Here is an 18,792-nt window from a genome sequence, read left to right on the forward strand (position 1 = left end):
AGCGTGAAAGGATACCATTGATAAGATTCGCAACTACCATTCTCGGTGAATGTAAGACGAATAGTAGGATCTGTTGAATGGAATGAACAGTGTAACCAGCACAGGTTATGGCTTATAACAAGCCGTGATGATGATGAGTCCCATACTCCTTTACAGAGCGTAGGGGGGCGACGCGGGAGACCCGCGCCACCTTACTAGGCAAGGTCCTAGTGGAGGTGGTTTGCCATTGCCTTCCTCCGACCGTAATGGGGATGAATGATGATGATGAAGACGACACAACACCCAGTCATCTCGAGGCAAGAAAAATCCCTGACCCCGCCGGGAATCGAACCCGGGACCCCGTGCTCGGGAAGCGAGACCACTACCGCGAGATCACGAGCTGCGGACAAGCCGTAGAAAGACGAAAATAATGATGAGTAGAAGAAATTATATTAGCGACAAACCAAAATTGGGGGCCCCACGGTAGGCGAAAGAAATAAAAAAACACGTGACGGACGAAGCAAGGAAGGCATAAAGAGCAGACTAGAACAGGTAAAGAGGGAATTCCCGAAAAACAAGGAATCTACTGCTATCAGTCATCGGAATTAGTTTGCAGATGAATTAGTTTGCAGATGAAATGTCAGAGAATATACGTGTGGAAAAACAAGAAACGAAGAGAAGCGAAGCGTCTGAGATGTTGTGCTATAGGGGGATGTTGAAAATTAAGTGAACTGAGAAATGTGGCTATCCACAGAATCGACGAAAAGAGGAACATGCGGAAATCAATAACTAGAAGAAGGAAGTAGATTATAGGACAAATGTTAAAATATCGGGGAATAACTGGCGCCGGCCGCGGTGGTCTCGCGGTTCTAGGCGCGCAATCCGGAACCGTGCGACTGCTACGGTCGCAGGTTCGAATCCTGCCTCGGGCATGGATGTGTGTGACGTCCTTAGGTTCGTTAGGTTTAAGTAGTTCTAAGTTCTAGGGGACTGATGACCACAGCAGTTGAGTCCCATAGTGCTCAGAGCCATTTGAACCATTTTTTGAATAACTGGCATGATAGCAGAGTGAGCTGTAGAGGGTAAAACCATTAGGAAAAGATAGAGACTGGAATACATCCAGCAAATAACTGAGGACGTTGGGTGGAATTGCTACGCACAGATGAAGAGGTTGACACGGGGTAGCAAATTGTTGTGGGTCGTATCAATCCAGTTCGAAGACTGATGACGCAAAGCAAAAGAATAAATATCTTACTCCCAGTACACTATTTTATCGTCCTACTGATATTACCCTGCACTCACCACCCAGGAATCTTCATGTTCTTTCCATTTCACTTCACTGATTCCCTTTACACCTAGATTCAGAGTTTGTGCTTCCATTTTCGGGTAATCTATATTCATGCTATATTCATAGCACTTACAAATCTGAGACATTTCAGGCTCTGACCAGTTTAATTTTAGTCTTTCGGTGGATTTTGACTGTTTTATGTCTCAACTCCCTCTTGGTGATCCTCGCCCCCCCCCCCCCCCCAACCGCCTCCACCGCCCGGTCCCTCTTCGTACAGTGAACCGAATGGGGGACTAATCCGGAATCTTTTGCCAATGTCTGTTTAACGTTAAATACCGAATTCCCTATAGCATGAGGAGTATCAAAAAAAAAAAAAAAAACTGGTGCGGTGGACGGAGCTTTGTAGTATCACGTTCTGCCGCTTGAAGCTTACAGACCAACCGTACCCCAGTTAATAAGCCTTACATCCTCGGTAAGTTATGTTCCGTTTGGTTTACGCGAATTTTTTTGTGGGAACTATTGCGTGTATTCGTCGTTTCCGTATTGGCTGATTCTCGTGAACAGAACACGGAAAAACTGACACAGGAACTCTAAATGTTAAAAAGAGCCAACAAGAGTGATGTGGTGGAGAAAATCCTAGTACTCATGTGGTCTTCCATTTAAAAAGCGGTGAAACATCCTGTTGCAGACAAATCTCGCTCCTACGACCCACCCTATGAGAATGTGGGAAATATTCTTGAAATCGTCTTTGAAGATTGACTATGAACCACTAAACAAGTTGCGGAGTTGTGTGGAGCTACCCTGCGTTCAGTCTAGCGAATTTTAATGGAAGATTTGTGGATGAAAATGGTGGCTACCAAACAAGAAGACGGTCTGAATATCCTCAACTCCTCCGCCTTGTCTTTTAGTACATTGTTGGCAGATCGTAACTCTTCGGTCGCCGTTGCTAATGATTTAACACCAAAATGTAAGTTATGGTGGGGCTGCAAAAATACTGGGCCTATGGCTTTTAGCTTGGATATCATGCGAGGAAGGGCAACAGCCGTATTCCATATTCCTAGAGTCCGAAAAGCGGTTGGCACATTGCCCACAGTAGACTGTTAACAAAGGTCCGAGCATATGTAATAGGTTCCCAGACATGTGAGTGTCTCGAAGACTTCTTAAGTAATCGGACCCACCACGTTGTCCCGGACGGCGAGTGTTCAGCTGGAGTGCCCCACGGGAGGTGTGATACGACCGCTTTTGTCCTCTGCATACGGAAATAATCTGACGGATATGGTGAGCAGCTATTAGTTACACTTTGCAGATGATGACGTAGTGTAACTGTAAGGATCGTCTTTGAATGACTGTAGAAGGGTACAAAATGACTTAGACAAAATTTTTAGTTCATGTGATTACATTCAGCTGACTCTGAATGTAGGAAATGTAAGATAATGCAGATGTGTACGAAAAACAGTTCTGTAATGTACGAATACAATGTTAGTGGTCTGCTGTTTGGCACTGTCACGTGCAATAAATATCTAATCGTAACGTAACAAAGCGTAATGAAATGGTCAGTAGTAGGGAAGGCGAAATGTCTATATCGGTTTACTGGGAGGATTTTAGAAAACTGTAACTCATCTAGAAAAGAGACTATATGTAGAGCCCTGGTGCGACCAATTCTTGGGTATTGTTTGAGTGTTTCGAATCCTCACCCAATGGGACTAAAGGAAGACATCGAAACAATTCAGAGGCTGTGTGTTATATTTGTTACTGGTAGGTTCGATGAACACGTGAGTATTACGGAAACGCTTCGTGAACTCAGGTGGAATCCCTGGAGGGAAGACGATGTTTTCGAGAAACACCACTGATAAAATATGAAGAACTGGCATTTGTGTCTGATTGTATAACAGTTCTACTGCCTCCAATATACATTTCGTGCAAGGACCGCGATGGAAAACTGTGACATACTGGGGCTCGTACATAGGCATACAGACAGTCGTTTTTCCTTGGCTCCATTATCGAGTGTAATAGTGACTAGTAGTGGTACTGAATATTTCGTCCATAAAGAACTACATAGTGAGGACTGCGACTCTTGATAAACAAAACAGTTGATAAATAAAGTAGCTTTCGTGTCAGTCATTTATTTTGCCATTATGCGTTTCGAGCATTCACACCATTATCTTCAGGTGTCGAATCGTTCAGTCACATAGCTGGCGTTAATGAAAAGCGTCTGTGCTCTTCACTGACACTATGTAACTGTACAATTCTGCACATTAAGATGACGGTGTCAACCACCGAAACGCGTAGTGGCAAAATGAGGCAGAAAACTGTTTTCATTATCCAGTAGCAGTGGTACGAGTTACCATCCGCAATGCACCGTATGGCGGCTTGGGAAGTATGTATGTAAATATAGAGAGCTGGACAAAGATATGGAAACACCGTCAGAAATGCATTCTTGAACATAAATGCAAATTCTAGCCAAGCCTGCCAATGGCCTTGCCGCAGTGGTATCACCGGTTCCCGTTAGATCACCGAAGTTGAGCGCTGTCGGGCTGGGCTAGCACTTGGATGGGTGACCATCTGGTCTTCCGAACGCTGTTGGCAAGCAGCGTGCACTCAGCCCTGGTGAGGCAAACTGAGGAGCTACTTGACAGAAGTAGCGTCTCCGGTCTCGTAAACTGACGGACGGCCTGGAGAGTGGTGTGCTGACCACATACACCTCCACATCGGCATCCAGTGACGCCTGTGGGCTGAGGATGACACGGCGGCCGGTCAGTACCGTTGGGCTTTCCAAGGCCTGTTCGGACGGAGAGCCAGCCTGCTGGTGTTGACCACGGATGACATCCGTACAGTGTTCTCAGTACGTTGCAAGTGTCGGTCTGGTAAGAACAATGTTCTGTTTAGTTGTGACTGCACTGTGTCGGAGCTAAGCGAATCCGATCGAAGGCAAATTGTTAGTGCTCGTGTGATTGGTCCTTCTGAAATCAGATGAATTGTTTGCTGATTCTAGAGGCACCGAATCGAAGATTAATGCCTCGCAGGGAAATCGGAGAAACAACGTCCATTACGTCACAACGCGAGCGAAAGTGTATGTTGAGTGACCATGCCACACGGTCAATGGAGAGAATTGTGACGAAAAACAGCTGAAAAAGTCACTGCAGAATCGCACTCGCGAACCCAGTCAGTGGCAGAACAACACGAAGGAGCTCTATAAGGATGGAACTGCAGAGCGAGCTGGAATTCCAGAACCACTGATCAGCAATGCAATTGGGCGTTAAAAGATAATCTAATGCTGAAATCACAAAATCTTAACAGTGCAGCAATGGAAGATACTTATTTGATCGGACGGGTCTTGTTTCATATTATTTCCAGCTTCTGACCGAGTCTACGTCTCAAGAGTGAAACATGGTGGGGTTTCGGTGAGTTTGGCACCCACATCATGGTACTGCATTGGCTCAATGGTCGCGCTACTGCAAGGGCTATGTAGCGAGTTTGCCTGATCAGGTACATCCCATGATACAATGTTTGTCCCCAGTAGTTACGTTGTGAACCAAGACTACATTTCCCCTGTTCACACAGCTCGCATCGTCCAGAGCAGGAGGATAAATTGTTGCATCTCCTCTGGCCACAATAATCACCAGATCTCAGTTTTTTTTTTTTTTTTACTTGTGACCTACTTTGGAGAGAACGGTACGTTGTCTCTGTCCATCTCTGTCATTGTTACTTGAACTTGCCAAGATTTTGCAGAAGAAATGGTACAAAATTCCTTTGAAAACCATAGAGTACCTGTGTTTAACTACTACGGGACGACTGAAAGTTGTTTTGAATGCCTACGGATTTGCTACACAGTATTAGGTACTATACAGTATTAGGTATGGTAATGTTTTCTGATTGTGATGTTTCCTTATATATGTCCATCCACTGTAGAAGTAAATGTATAATGACATTTATTCAGAATCGAAGCTTTACTGATTTCCAGGACTCTAGAAGGCATGAAGTCAAAAACTGCGTGTATACCAAATTATGCAATAAACTGTAAGAAACTATCAAAGTTGGAACATTAGTTTTCTTCAGTTTAATAAGTCACGGCTGCAAAACACTAACGCGAATCCTTTACGGAAGAATGGAAAAACAGGTAGAAGCCGACCTTGAGGCAGATCAGTTTGATTTCCGGAAAAATGTGGGAACACTGCGAGGCAATATTGACCCTACGACATCTCGCATACGAGAGGTAAAGCAAAGACAAACCTACGTTTATAGCATTTGTAGACGTAGAGAAAGTTTTTGACAGTGTTGACTGGAAAACTCTTTCAAATTGTAAAGGTGGCAGAGGTAAAATACAGGGATCGAAACGCCATTTACAATTTGTTCAGAAACTAGATGTCAGTTATAAGAATCGAGGGGCACGAAAAAGAAACAGTGGTTGAGAAGAGAGTGAGACAGGGTTGTAGCCTATCCACGACGTTATTCATTCTGTATATTGAGCAAGCAGAAAAGGAAACAAAAGAAAAAATTGGGGTAGGAATTAAAGACCAGGGAAAAAAAGAAAAGCTTTGAGGTTTGCCGATGACATTGTAATTCTGTCAGAGACAGCAAAGCACTTGGAAGACCAGCTGAACAGAATGGACAGTGTCTTGAAAGGAGGATATCAGATGAACATCAACAAAAGCAAAACGAGGACAATGGAATGTAGTCTAATTAAATCAGGTGATGTTGAGGGAATTAGAATAGGAAATGAGACACTTAAAGTTTGCTATGTGGGAAGCAAAACAACTGATGATGGTCGAAGTAGAGAGGATATAAAATGTAGACTGGCAATGGCAAGGAGAGCGTTTCTGAAGAAGAGAAATTTGTTAACATCGAGTATAAATTTAAGTGTCAGGAAGTCGTTTCTGAAAGTATTTTTAGGGAGTGAAACATGAACGACAAACATTTTAGACAAGAAGAGAATAGAAGCATTTGAAATGTGGTGCCACAGAAGATTAGATGGGTAGATCACGTTATAAATGAGGAGTTACTGAATAGAATTGGGGAGAAGAGAAATTTGTGGTACAATCTGACAAGAAGAAGGGGTCGGTTGGTAGGAGACATTCTGAGGCATCAAGGTGTAACCAATATAGTACTGGATGGAAGGGTGGAGGGTAAAAATCGTAGAGGGAGACCAAACGATGAATACAGTAAACAGATTCAGAAGGATGTAGGTTGCAGTAGTTACTTTGAGATGAAGAGGCTTGCACATGATAGAATAGCATGGAGAGCTGCATCAAACCAGTCTCAGGAGTGAAGACCACAACACAATAAGCTTTAAGCTCGTTATCAAATCATCCACTAAGGCATGTAATGCCATCCATTACGACAGCGACATAACTTCATTTTAGTTAAACATATCAGTCTAAAGTAGTATAGATCTGAACTTCATTCACTACTTTATAATAATGTGCTTAACTAGATTCTAAAGTCATGTGTGCTTTCGTAATGGATGGTACTGCATAGCTTAGTGGATGTTTTGACAATGAGATTAGGGGTAGAAACCTTCGACGGGATTTTTTTGTTGTTTATTGGATAATTTGCCAAAACATAATCATTGGCAACATGGGAATTCCGACATTTAGACTGGTAGCCAAAGAAGGTATAGCTCTTGAAAGGAGAAACGTCGCTGTGAAACAGATAACAGCAATGATCAACTCTTTGTCTCCATTGGGTGTGCTGAGAGATTTCGAGAGACTTTGGGGTTAACTCCGAGGAAAGGTGACCAGGAACCTAACGCATCGACATATCCTGCACCCTTTGTGTCTACTTACTGTGGATGAGGATTGCTTCCCTGATAAGGTTTTTCATCTGGCTGGTTTAACGTGCCGTCGACATCGAGGTCATTCGTGATGGAGCACACTCTCTCAATTCTTCAAGTGCAGGGACTCAAATAGGTAACCCGCCAGGTTAGCCGAGAGTGCTAATGCGCTGCTTCCTGGACTCGGGTAGGCGCGCCGGCCCCGGATCGAATCCGCCTGCCGGATTAACGACGGGGGCCGGTGTGACAGCCAGCCTGGATGTGGTTTTTAGGCAGTTTTCCACATCCCTCTAGGTGAATAGCGGAGTGGTCTCCACGTTCCGCCTCAGTTACACGACTCACAGACATTTGAAATACATCCGCACTTTTCCATGATTTACAGTAGACGCAGACGGGTGGGGTACGCTGATTCCGTCCCGCCAAATGCGGGACAAAAGCGCAAGCGATAGCGATAGATAGGGACTCAAATAGGTCGTGAGATTTCGAAGGAACCATCCCCACATTTGCCTGGAGCGATTTAGGAAGACCGCAAAAAACGTAAATGAGACTGGGCGGACGTAGATTCGAATTGTCGTCTTCCCGACTGTACTAACCTCGTTCGGCGCTATCCACGAGTCGGACGGCGCGGCACAAGCTCACGTTAACGGGCTCGCCTACGGAATCCTGTAAGAAGCAAGTAAAATGTTACTGCAGCGCAGAGACTATCGACGTAGAACCAAATCGGTTGACGAGCAGCGCGGATGAGTCGGGAGTGAGTGGTGTGGACGCTCGGATATCGACCGAGGGGAAAGCCAGCGAGGGCGGAGGGACCTGTGGCGTGGCAGCGTGGGCAGGCCACCTCCCCACTGTTGCGGCAGTCAGTAATCGCGTGACGAGCCGCGACCTACCTGCGGCTGGCCCTGCCCGGCCCAGCCCAAGCCGGAGCGGCGCGGCGCGGCGCTGCGCCCACAGTTTGGGTTCGATCGCGGCGCCCTCGCCACCGCCATGAACCGGTGCGGCTGCGCGCCGCTCGTGCTCGCCAGGGACCTGCACGAGCACGGCGGCGGCACGGGCAGCACGCCGCTCGCCTCGCTAGACTACTGCCGGCCCGACACAGGTCAGCAGCGCCAAGCTCCCACCGCCAGCATCAGCTTGCAGCTTCACGAGAACTCACGGTGCGGGCTAAAAAGCCCATGCAGGTCTCGTTTAGGACGAGACCACACTGCAGTTGGACTTTCTAATTTTTTTTATTTATGATGCGTGTAGTTTGAACCTCAAATACCAATTTCTCTAAGCAGTTCGATACAACTAAAACAAAAAACAAAAAACAAAAAAAAAATCGGGAGAAAATCGACTTCGAGGTTTTTCTGAGCGTCCTCAATACCGTAAAGAGAGATTAATTTTTTGACAAGCAATCTGGCACTGTGGTATAATGATCGCGTGTCCTATAAGAGGTCTGGGTTCGATTCCCAGATGATGCAAATTTTTAAACTGAGGTGCACGTTCCACAAGTATTTCTGTGAAGCACAGGATACCTAAAGATAAAAAAGTTAATTAGTAATGTTTTTTACTTAAAACAAATTTTGTTAACAATCTTATATAAAAGATCCAAAGAAGAGCGGCGCGTTTCGTCACAGGGTTATTTGGTAAGTGTGATAGCGTTACGGAGATGTCTAGCAAACTCAAGTGGCAGACTCTGCGAGAGAGGCGCTCTGCATCGCGGTGTAGCTTGCTGTTTAGGTTTCCAGAGGGTGCGTTTCTGAATGAGGTATCGCATATATTGCTTCCTCCTACTTATACTTCCCGAGGAGATCACGAATGTAAAATTAGAGAGATTAGAGCGCGCCCGGAGGCTTTCCAGCAGTCGTTCATCCCGCGAACCATACGCGACTGGAACAGGAAAGGGAGGTAATGACAGTGGCACGAAAGTGCCCTCCGCCACACACCGTTGGGTGGCTTGCGGAGTGTAAATGTCGGTGTAGATCAGTAATTAAGGCTTTACATTTGAAATAGAGACTATACTTTCGTGTACAAAATGCAATTAGAAATAATAAGACCAGTATTTTTGATAAAAATGACAGGTGGATAAGTACTAATTAGCATTTACTTGCTGAACGTTATTTTTAGATGATGAAGGTGTTCGAACTGAGCGGAAGACAAACGAAAAACAGTAACGACAAAAACGACACTCCTGCAGTTCCCACTATGGAGCACAACTCATTTCTTTGTTGCTTTTTTTTAATCTTTCAGTTTTTTAAACTCCGTGGAAATGCTCGCGGAACAGGGAGCTTTCTCTAAAAACTTTTCATCACCTCGGAATCGGACTTAGTTCTCCCCATCAGTGCAAGCGAACATTCTGCCACGCTGCCAGTCGAAAATCATACTTAAGGCTATTAAAGACATTCGGAAGATTTCAAAGTCGATTTTCTCGAGAATTTCTGAAAGTTACAACGAACTGATCTTGAGGATTGGTACTTCAGTTCTAAACTTCACGTACAATAAATAAAGATCCGTTTCCCGTTTGGACTTCTCGTTGGACGATTGTAAAATTTTCAGACATGATCGAACAATTCTTTCCGATAACAGACGACATATTGTCACGCGAGATGACGAAAATGTACGTTTTTTAAAAAAATACATTTATTTTAAGAGCCTCTACTGCATATTGTCACAAATGACTATTGGTTTCGATCATTTAATAACCATCTTCACATCTGATTAATTACGATTTGCGGAAAGTCAAACATTTTTGTAAAACTCATAAGCTGTGAAACAGAAGGAATGACATTATAACAGACTTACAACAGCTTTCTGGAGTATCCAACAGTTAACTGTGTGTATAATTATTGATTGCTTAGTTCTGCATCTCTTGCAGTAGCCGTGTTTGCACAAAAAGTTATTCAATATAAGGTTCACCTGGTACGCAAACAAACACGTTTCAGCACTTTTGTTATATCGTCTGTGCGTATTCTTTATTCAGTTCTTAATTTTTACATTGTTGGGTTATGTAGGACCCTCTGCACATTACTGGATATTGGCAGTTTACCATAGTCGGCTCTTGAAAACGCCTTCTTGTTAACATTCTCATATGTTGTTGAAATACACACACAAACACCACTCATATTTTGGGGAACTTCACTTTTAAATGATATGTTCCCAGTCACTGTTCATCAACAACTGTCTATGGGAAACTACCAGATCCAACAATGTAAGGAAGGTCCTGTAAAACCCAATAACGTAAAAATTTAGAACTGAATAAATAATACTGACGATGGCACAAAGGTGCTGAAACATGTTTCGGTTTACATGGAAAAATAGCTATTTGTACAACAGGTGGGCCTTATATCAAGCGGTTAGGATTAAGTCGTTAGAGATCACTGAATTTTTTAATACGTGTGATGATATACAGTTAAGGCTGAATACTTTTACAAAAACTGACTTTTCACAACTCGTGATAAATCAGATCTGAAGATGATAAGGTGATCGGAATTAGTAATAATTAATGACAGTTTGCCACTGACACCGTTAAAATAAATAGTGTTGCAATTTTTTTGGTTTTCACATACATTGTAAAACAAAGAGTTTTCCATAACTGCACGTAATTTTACTTCGTTCTACAACAGTATGGCACGATACCGGTGGTTGTCGGCTCCCAACGTGTGGATGTGTGTTGCTGAATTGATCTAGATATGATTGGCTTGCCAAATATATCTGATGATGATGGAAACTGTATTCACAAATCGACAACATACATTGTATGAAAAATCAGCTAGTTAAACTGCAGCCTTAGGAAGTCTGTAACTTTTCACAAAATAATTTTTGTTTATCTTTAAAATTAATCTCTAAATATGATGCATTTCGGTTACTCCATACATACTTCATAAGGAAATGAGTTTGTCAGCTACATTTGTGTAAGAAAGCAACTATTCTCGGAAGAAACTTTTTTTTCTTTTCTATGATTTGACGACGCACTGACAGAAGTGCGTCATGAAAGGATTTTAATTAAAAATTAAAAATAATTATTCCGTTAAGATGAAACACTTAAGAACTGTCTCCGCTATGTGTGTCAAAACCACTGCGTATCCCTTGCATATTTTGACCGTGTATCGTAATTGACAGAAGGCGTCTGCGGTCGTAATTTTCTGTACAAATCTACTGAATGTGTTTATGCGTCGCGACGAAACTCTTACTTTTTACAAACAACTGTCTGAATCAATGGCCGGCAGTCTTTGACTACTCGAAGGTGGCATTGTCAAACATCTAATATTGTAAAAGCACTGAATTATGAATAATTCCAAATTCAAGTTCTTTGTTTCTCTTGTTGCACTGTTAAAAATTAGCTTAATACGAAACATATACTGTAATTAAATGAACGAAAGATATTTAGATGGCTCTAGAGAATATTTTTTCAATGGAGAAAAAACGAAAACAATATGCAATAGATTTTATAACTATGGAGGTGAGAGAATTTGCATAAAAAATCAGTATTATTGCATTTCAAGGAAAAAACGAACACAACGGAAAGGGAATAAGGAAAAATTTATTAATATTCGGCAGTTCGCTTTTCAATTGCATAATTTTGGAATTACCTTTCCAATCTGGCATTCACTACATCTACATCTACATTTATACTCCGCAAGCCACCCAACGATGTGTGGCGGAGGGCACTTTACGTGCCATTACCTCCCTTTTCTGTTCCAGTCGCGTATGGTTCGCGGGAAGAACGACTGTCTGAAAGCCTCCGTACGCGCTCGAATCTCTCTAATTTTACATTCGTGATCTCCTCGGGAGGTATAAGTAGGGGGAAGCAATATATTCGATACCTCATCCAGAAACGCACCCTCTCGAAACCTGGCGAGCAAGCTACACCGCAATGCAGAGCGCCTCTCTTGCAGAGTCTGCCACTTGAGTTTGCTAAACATCTCCGTTACGCTATCAAGGTTACCAAATAACCCTGTGACGAAACGCGCCGCTCTTCTTTGGATCTCCTCCGTCAACCCGATCTGGTACGGATCCCACACTGATGAGCAATACTCAAGTATAGGTCAAACGAGTGTTTTGTAAGCCACCTCCTTTGTTGATGGACTACATTTTCTAAGGACTCTCCCAATGATCTCAACCTGGTACCCGCCTTACCAACAATTAATTTTATATGATCATTCCACTTCAAATCGTTCCGCAAGCATACTCCCAGATATTTTACAGAAGTAACTGCTATCAGTGTTTGTTCCGCTATCATATAATCATACAATAAAGGATCCTTCTTTCTATGTATTCGCAATACATTACATTTGTCTATGTTAAGGGTCAATTGCCACTCCCTGCACCAAGTGCCTATCCGCTGCAGATCTTCTCTGTATACTACAGCATCATCCGCGAAAAGCCGCATGGGATTTCCGACACTATCTACTAGGTCATTTACATATATATTGTGAAAAGCAATGGTCCCATAACACTCCCGTCTGGCACGCCAGAGGTTACTTTAACGTCTGTAGACGTCTCTCCATTGAGAACAACATGCTGTGTTCTATTTGCTAAAAACTCTTCAATCCAGCCACACAGCTGGTCTGATATTCCGTAGGCTCTTACTTTGTTTATCAGGCGACAGTGCGGAACTGTATCGAACGCCTTCCGGAAGTCAAGGAAAATTGCATCTACCTGGGAGCCTGTATCTAATATTTTCTGGGTCTCATGAACAAATAAAGCGAGTTTGGTCTCACTAAGCGCAGTGGAATCAAGACCATTGTATAAGTAAAAACACAGAAGAACAGTAATACCTTTAAAATTTATTTACAAAAAGGGCGAAGGCAGTTCACGTTGCCAAAGACGGTCAGTGATATTACAGAAGGGCTAGCGTTTGTGCTTGTGTCTCTTGGAAGGCCACGCGGGTTCGTTGACAATACAATCACGCTGACTACGTTGGAAAACCGGATCCTGTTTCTAATTGGTTATTTACAAACGTATTTGCTGGTGTAAAATAGGCACATACGGTCTGTCATAGTCTTGTTCCGTGTATCATGGCCATTTAAATGTTGGCTCCGCGGACGAACAAAATGTTTTCACCCACTCCGGATTCTCGACCGTTGCGCTAGATAGCTTATTGGTTTTGTTTATTTCTAACATAATTCTATGACTTTTTTCAGCTAATGACATCATAAGATCTTGTAATTAAGATGAAGAATAACGTAGGAATGAGAACTGTTACAAATACCAGTTAATAAACATAGAAACTCTCTCACCAGAATTCAATATTGGGAAACAAAATTCAGCGTTAGTTGAGTTAAAGCCTATGCCGAAGTTGGGCATCAACTGACAGTTCAACTCAAAACTTTAAAATACAAGTGCCAACGGAGGGGGAACACATTACCTTCATTTTTCTGGTTTATGTGCATATGAAGTGACAGGAATTAAAACAGCAGTAGTGTAGGTTAAATTACTTGACTAAGTAGGTACGATTTCACAACAATCAAATTTGCATTTCAAATTTCAGCCATTGCATACATTGCATAAGTTTAGACTTTATCTCATTGTAACAACAAGTATTCATCGTATCTTGCTTATAATCGCAATAGTGGTGTCGCTCCAGAAATTGATTTCCTAGAATTGTAAGTTTAGTTATTAGATGCAGCATGATAGACTTTGTTGTTTTTTACCATAATGGAACAAGAAGATTTACTCGTAGTTTGGTCGTTGTTTGCTGCACAACCATGAATCCAAAATTTACTATATGATTGCTAAATAAAAAATGGAAATAGAGTTTCGTACCCAGCTATACGCATAACGATACTTACCATTTCCGCTGCTGACTGCTGATTATACGTAGCACATACATTAAGCGCAATTCCACTGTCTACAGTACGCATGAGTCCACCATAGAAGCAACCCCAGAAGCAGTGTACCATGAACAAAATAACGTATCCAAACACGGATTTCACAACTGTAGTACACAAAGGGTGGATATGTTGCCTCAACTTGCAACATCATACTTGCTTACCCAGAACTGCACTACCGTGAAAAGTCTCAACCTGCATAGCTATGACTAACCAGTGTATCGATCTGCAACAGATAGGTGGAATACGCCGAAAACAGACGAGCAATCCAGAATGAGATTTTCACTCTGCAACGGAGTGTGCGCTGATATGAAATTTCCTCGCAGATTAAAACTGTGTGCCGGACCGAGACTCGAACTCGGGACCTTTGCCTTTCGCGGGCAAGTGCTGTACCATCTGATCTACCCAAGCACGACTGTTGCCCCGTCCTCACGGCTATACTTCTGCCAGTATCTCGTCTCCTACCTTCCAAATTTTACGGAAGCTCTCCTGCGAACCTTGCAGAACTAGCACTCCTGAAAGAAAGGATATGACGGAGACATGGCTTAGCCACAGCCTGGGGGTCACAAAGTAAGCAAAGTTAAGGAAATTAGTTATCTATACAGCAAAATATGTCTTGATGGTCGTAGCAAGGACTTGAAAGGCAGATTAGCACTGGAAAAATGGGCATTACTGGCCCAGACAAATCTACTAGTGTTCAACATCTGCCTTAACTTTAGGAAGAAATGAGATTTTCACGCTGCAGCGGAGTGCGCGCTGATATGAAGCTTCCTGGCAGATTCGAGTCTCGGTCCGGCACACAGTTTTAATCTGCCGGGAAGTTTCACATCAGCAATGCACGTCAGAATGCGCTGTCTCCGGGCGTTAAGTGGACTAATAACAGTAGTGCATGATCGAATGATAACAGAGATCTACATTCTGGGTATGTGGGTTCGTAGCCCATCTGCACTTTCTCTCTAACCGCTCGTACCAGGTCTGCTCCGCGCCAACTGGTGTGGCATAGTTACCGGTACTCTTTGTATTAACCCAATTCAGGAAGAGGGTCGTACTCCACATCCAATTCTGGTAAAAACACTATATTGTTGAGCCCCTTCGTCCTCCTGACAGTTTGGTGTGCAGTAGTAACAAGTCAAATGCAAGATACAACTGCCACGCACCATAAATCCCAGAGACTCTACGGTAACCGTAATTCCGATTGACAACAAACACTTTTGCATTTAAGTTACTAGCGACTCACATCTGAGATCAGAATGATACTTCTGCCACGCAGTGTTTAGAAAAGAAAACGCCTAGCTAGTTCTGTGTCTGCTTGGCTACCGCGCACCCTGTTATACAAGACGATAAAAATGGCCTCCCACAGCTACGATCAAAATGGTAATCAGCGACTATTTAATGCAACACTAAGAAAATTTACAACAGGATAACAAACAGCGTCCTGTTTACCATCGGCAAGGTAGAGGTGTCATAGTCAAAAATGTAGCTTCAAAACACCAATTAAAGTCATTTCCTAGGTCATTTTTCATATTTTGTGTTTGACAACATACGATGAATGATCAAAAAGCTTTATTGCACCACTGACGTGAACCCTCCACCGGTTACAGGTCTGTCTTCAGTCAATTCCCATAACGTTCTGCCTCGAAAAAGGCCCTACGGCCCCTACTCATCGCTTTTTAGCCATTTGTGACGTAAGACACATCACTTCTCGTAATTTATGCAATTTTGAGATGATTATGCTGCAAACTGGTTCATAAAGTACCCACTCTCTAGTCACACTGCTAAATTAATTTTACAATCCTGGTACCTTGACAAAAACGTACTTTACTGGATGGACTACTTTTGCGTCTCCCATCGTTCATGGCTGAGGAATGTCTTTCCCTACGAACTGCTTAAGTTTTTACTGTCTTCCGGTAGTATTCCCGCACCAAAAGTCCGGAATCCGCCTAATGCTTCGCTCCGGCCCCGTCATGGGTGACTTGCCTTTTCTCTAAGCGTTTGGCAGCTCTCAGTACTAAAGACCGTTCTATGAACGATGGCGGTTCGCGCATGTCGAGGCACGGACGGCAGTGGCATCGTTGACGATTCCAAGCAACAGTTGCGGTATACGCATGAGCGTGCCTTCCGCTTGTAGGAAGCATATATCCTACAAATTATATCTCTCGCTTGCTTATGCTGAATTTATCACTTACTACCACCATCAGCAATGACAACTCACAAGAAATGAAATAGAAATTCACTAAACAACTCGCTAAAATCACGTTTAATGCTCACATTATCTATGGCATTCAGAGCAGAGCGCTCAGAACGCTACTGAACGCTCATTGGCTGTTGGAGTACACGTGACGTAGGTGCGCAGAAGAAGCCTAAATTGGACCACCATCGTTCGTGACTTCAACTATAAAATGGTCGGACGCGGCCGACACGCGCTCTAGCGAATTCTATTGCGCTCGCTTCATTAAAATTCAAATATCTGCCGACCCAAAGGTGTGGTTTGCAACGATAAATATTAAATTAAACACAGCTCGTACTGAGAATATGTTCCACTATCATGTCTTTCTTTACTCGATTACTTTAGCGTAAGGAAATGAGTGTTGTCAGTGGGATAGCAGATCACTGCCATGTCTAAAATTCTTTATACTTTTGTTAAAACGTTAATAGACTAGAAAAGTGTTATAACATGGCGCATTGTGTAGCTTGAATTGAAACATTTTCCAAAATGAAACAGAGGTGTATTGAAACAAAGGCCGAATTGTGGGGACTGCTATGTTTTCCTTATATACATCAGATAACGCAGCTGAAAGTACGTTTGGTTATCGTCATGAGAAAGCAGGTTACTTGAAACAGCCGGCCGCTGTGGCCGAGCGGTTCTAGGCGCTTCAGTCCAGATCCGCGCTGCTCCTACGGACGCAGGTTCGAATCCTGCCTCGGACAAGGATGTGTGTGATGTCCTTAGGTTAGTTAGGTTTAAGTAGTTCTAAGTCTAGGGGACTGATGACGTCAGATGTTGCGTCCCATAGTGCTCAGAGCCATTTGAGTCAACTTGCAATAGCTGCACCGTTAGGAAATCGTCGAGTAGTATGTATATCTTTGTAAGAGTTGAGCAAAAACTGTGACATTAGTCCTTATCCTCTTGGTTCTTTCTTACTAAAGGGAACAGGCACTGAGAGAAGAGTCATTTAAACACTGACATAGCTATTTTAGGATTACGTAGTCCGTGTTATGCAGTGCGGAGTCGCACAAGTAAGGACAGAGCTGTTCTTTTTAGAGTCTCGTCGCTGTACGAATTAATACATCTACATCGATTACTATGCAGTTCACAATTAAGTGCCTGGCAGAGGGGTCATCGCCAACGGCCTTTTCGCAGTGGTACCACCGGTTCCCGTCAGATCACCGAAGTTAAGTGCTGTCGGGCTGGGCTAGCACTTGGATGGGTGACCATCCGGTCTGCCGAACGCTGTTGGCAGGCGGGGTGCACTCGGCCCTTGTGAGGCAAACTGAGGAGCTACTTGATTGAGAAGTAGCGGCTCCGGTCTCGGAAACTGACATACGGCCGGGAGAGCGAAGTGCTGACCACATGCCCCTCCGCATACAGTGACGCCTATGGTCTGAGGATGACCCGGCGGCCGGTCGGTGGCTTTGGGCCTTCATGGCCTGTTCGGGAGGAGAGAGGGTTCATAGAAACGCCTTTAAGCTACTTCTCTGCGCTCGACTCTGGAACAACGCACTGGAAAACTGAGAAAGTCCTATCGCAGAGAAAAACGCCTTTGTTTTAATGACTGCCACCCTAATTCGTGCATCATATCTATGACTTTCTCTCACCACTTCGCTATAATACAAAACGAGCTGACCTTCTTTGAAATTTTTCGATGTCCTCCATCAATCCTATCTGATGCGGATCTCACAGCGCACAGCAATACCCATTTTATGTTTTTATCGGTGTTTAATGTTTGTATGTGCATAAACAACTGGTTTACTTTTCCCAATACACTGGCATGAGAACAGCACTTAGTCTAATAGTGGCCGACATTAATATCGTCAACACTTCTCTGACAGTGTTGTCTTGTCCAGCTACTGAATGTGCAGTCTGTCAACAGGCAAATTTCTCTTTATTTCAGGTACAATTTACCGGAACAACAAAAAATCAATTAAAAGTTGGTTCTAATGTTATTAAAATTATTTTCCTTGCGCTAACGACAGTACTCCTAAGACGAAAAAATTACTTGTTGACTATCATTGTCGCTTAGCTATTTGTAATATTGACTTCTTCCCCAATTACCATTTACAGAATACCAAGTTGGCAGCTATATCTGAGACGCTCTGGTAAGAATTTATGATCCAATTCCTCACTTTTTTGTAATTTCCCTTGACACTGCAATGCAGCGTTGTTTAGTTTTCTATTTTAGTAGTTTTAAAACATTAAATATCAGCAATTAAACAGTTGGCTGGTAGTAGTGAATCTGACACCACGTTAACGACTGGCCCGGCAACCGTGCTACCTCTGCCATGAAGCAGCTTGTTAATTTACCTCATGAATCCTGTTTTCAGAACCACTTAACTCTAGAAAAATGCAGTACAGGCAGAGACGAAACAGAGCTAATAGTCAGGAATATGGCAGATGGGGAACTAATTTCGATCCCGTCTTTAGCATCGCTACCAATGTAATGAAAGTATCTACTTTAATTAATAATGTAAACCGACCAGTAGCGATAGTTCATCACAATCACTGTTTTATCCTTTCACCAAAGAGTGAAACATAATTATAGCCTAAAGTCCCCAGAATCGTTGACTAACTCTTTTGCCGATGACAAAATTCCCATTTGGTTCAAATGGCTCTGAGCTCTATGGGACTTAACATCTGAGGTCATCAGTCCCCTAGAACTTCGAAGTACTTAAACCTAACTAACCTAAGGACATCACACACATCCGTGCCCGAGGCAGGATTCGAACCT

The 18,792-nt window shown here is 43.2% G+C and overlaps 2 pseudogenes; both read left to right on the top strand.

Moving 5' to 3' along the window:
- The first annotated feature begins 3,735 nt into the window (after nucleotides 1–3,735).
- LOC124617436 lies at nucleotides 3,736–3,853 on the top strand (annotated as a pseudogene).
- A 13,335-nt stretch (nucleotides 3,854–17,188) lies between these two features.
- LOC124616818 lies at nucleotides 17,189–17,306 on the top strand (annotated as a pseudogene).
- The last annotated feature ends 1,486 nt before the right edge of the window (nucleotides 17,307–18,792 follow it).

The sequence above is a fragment of the Schistocerca americana genome, chromosome 5 (assembly GCF_021461395.2).
Source record: "Schistocerca americana isolate TAMUIC-IGC-003095 chromosome 5, iqSchAmer2.1, whole genome shotgun sequence".
NCBI classification, from domain to species: Eukaryota; Metazoa; Arthropoda; class Insecta; order Orthoptera; family Acrididae; genus Schistocerca; species Schistocerca americana.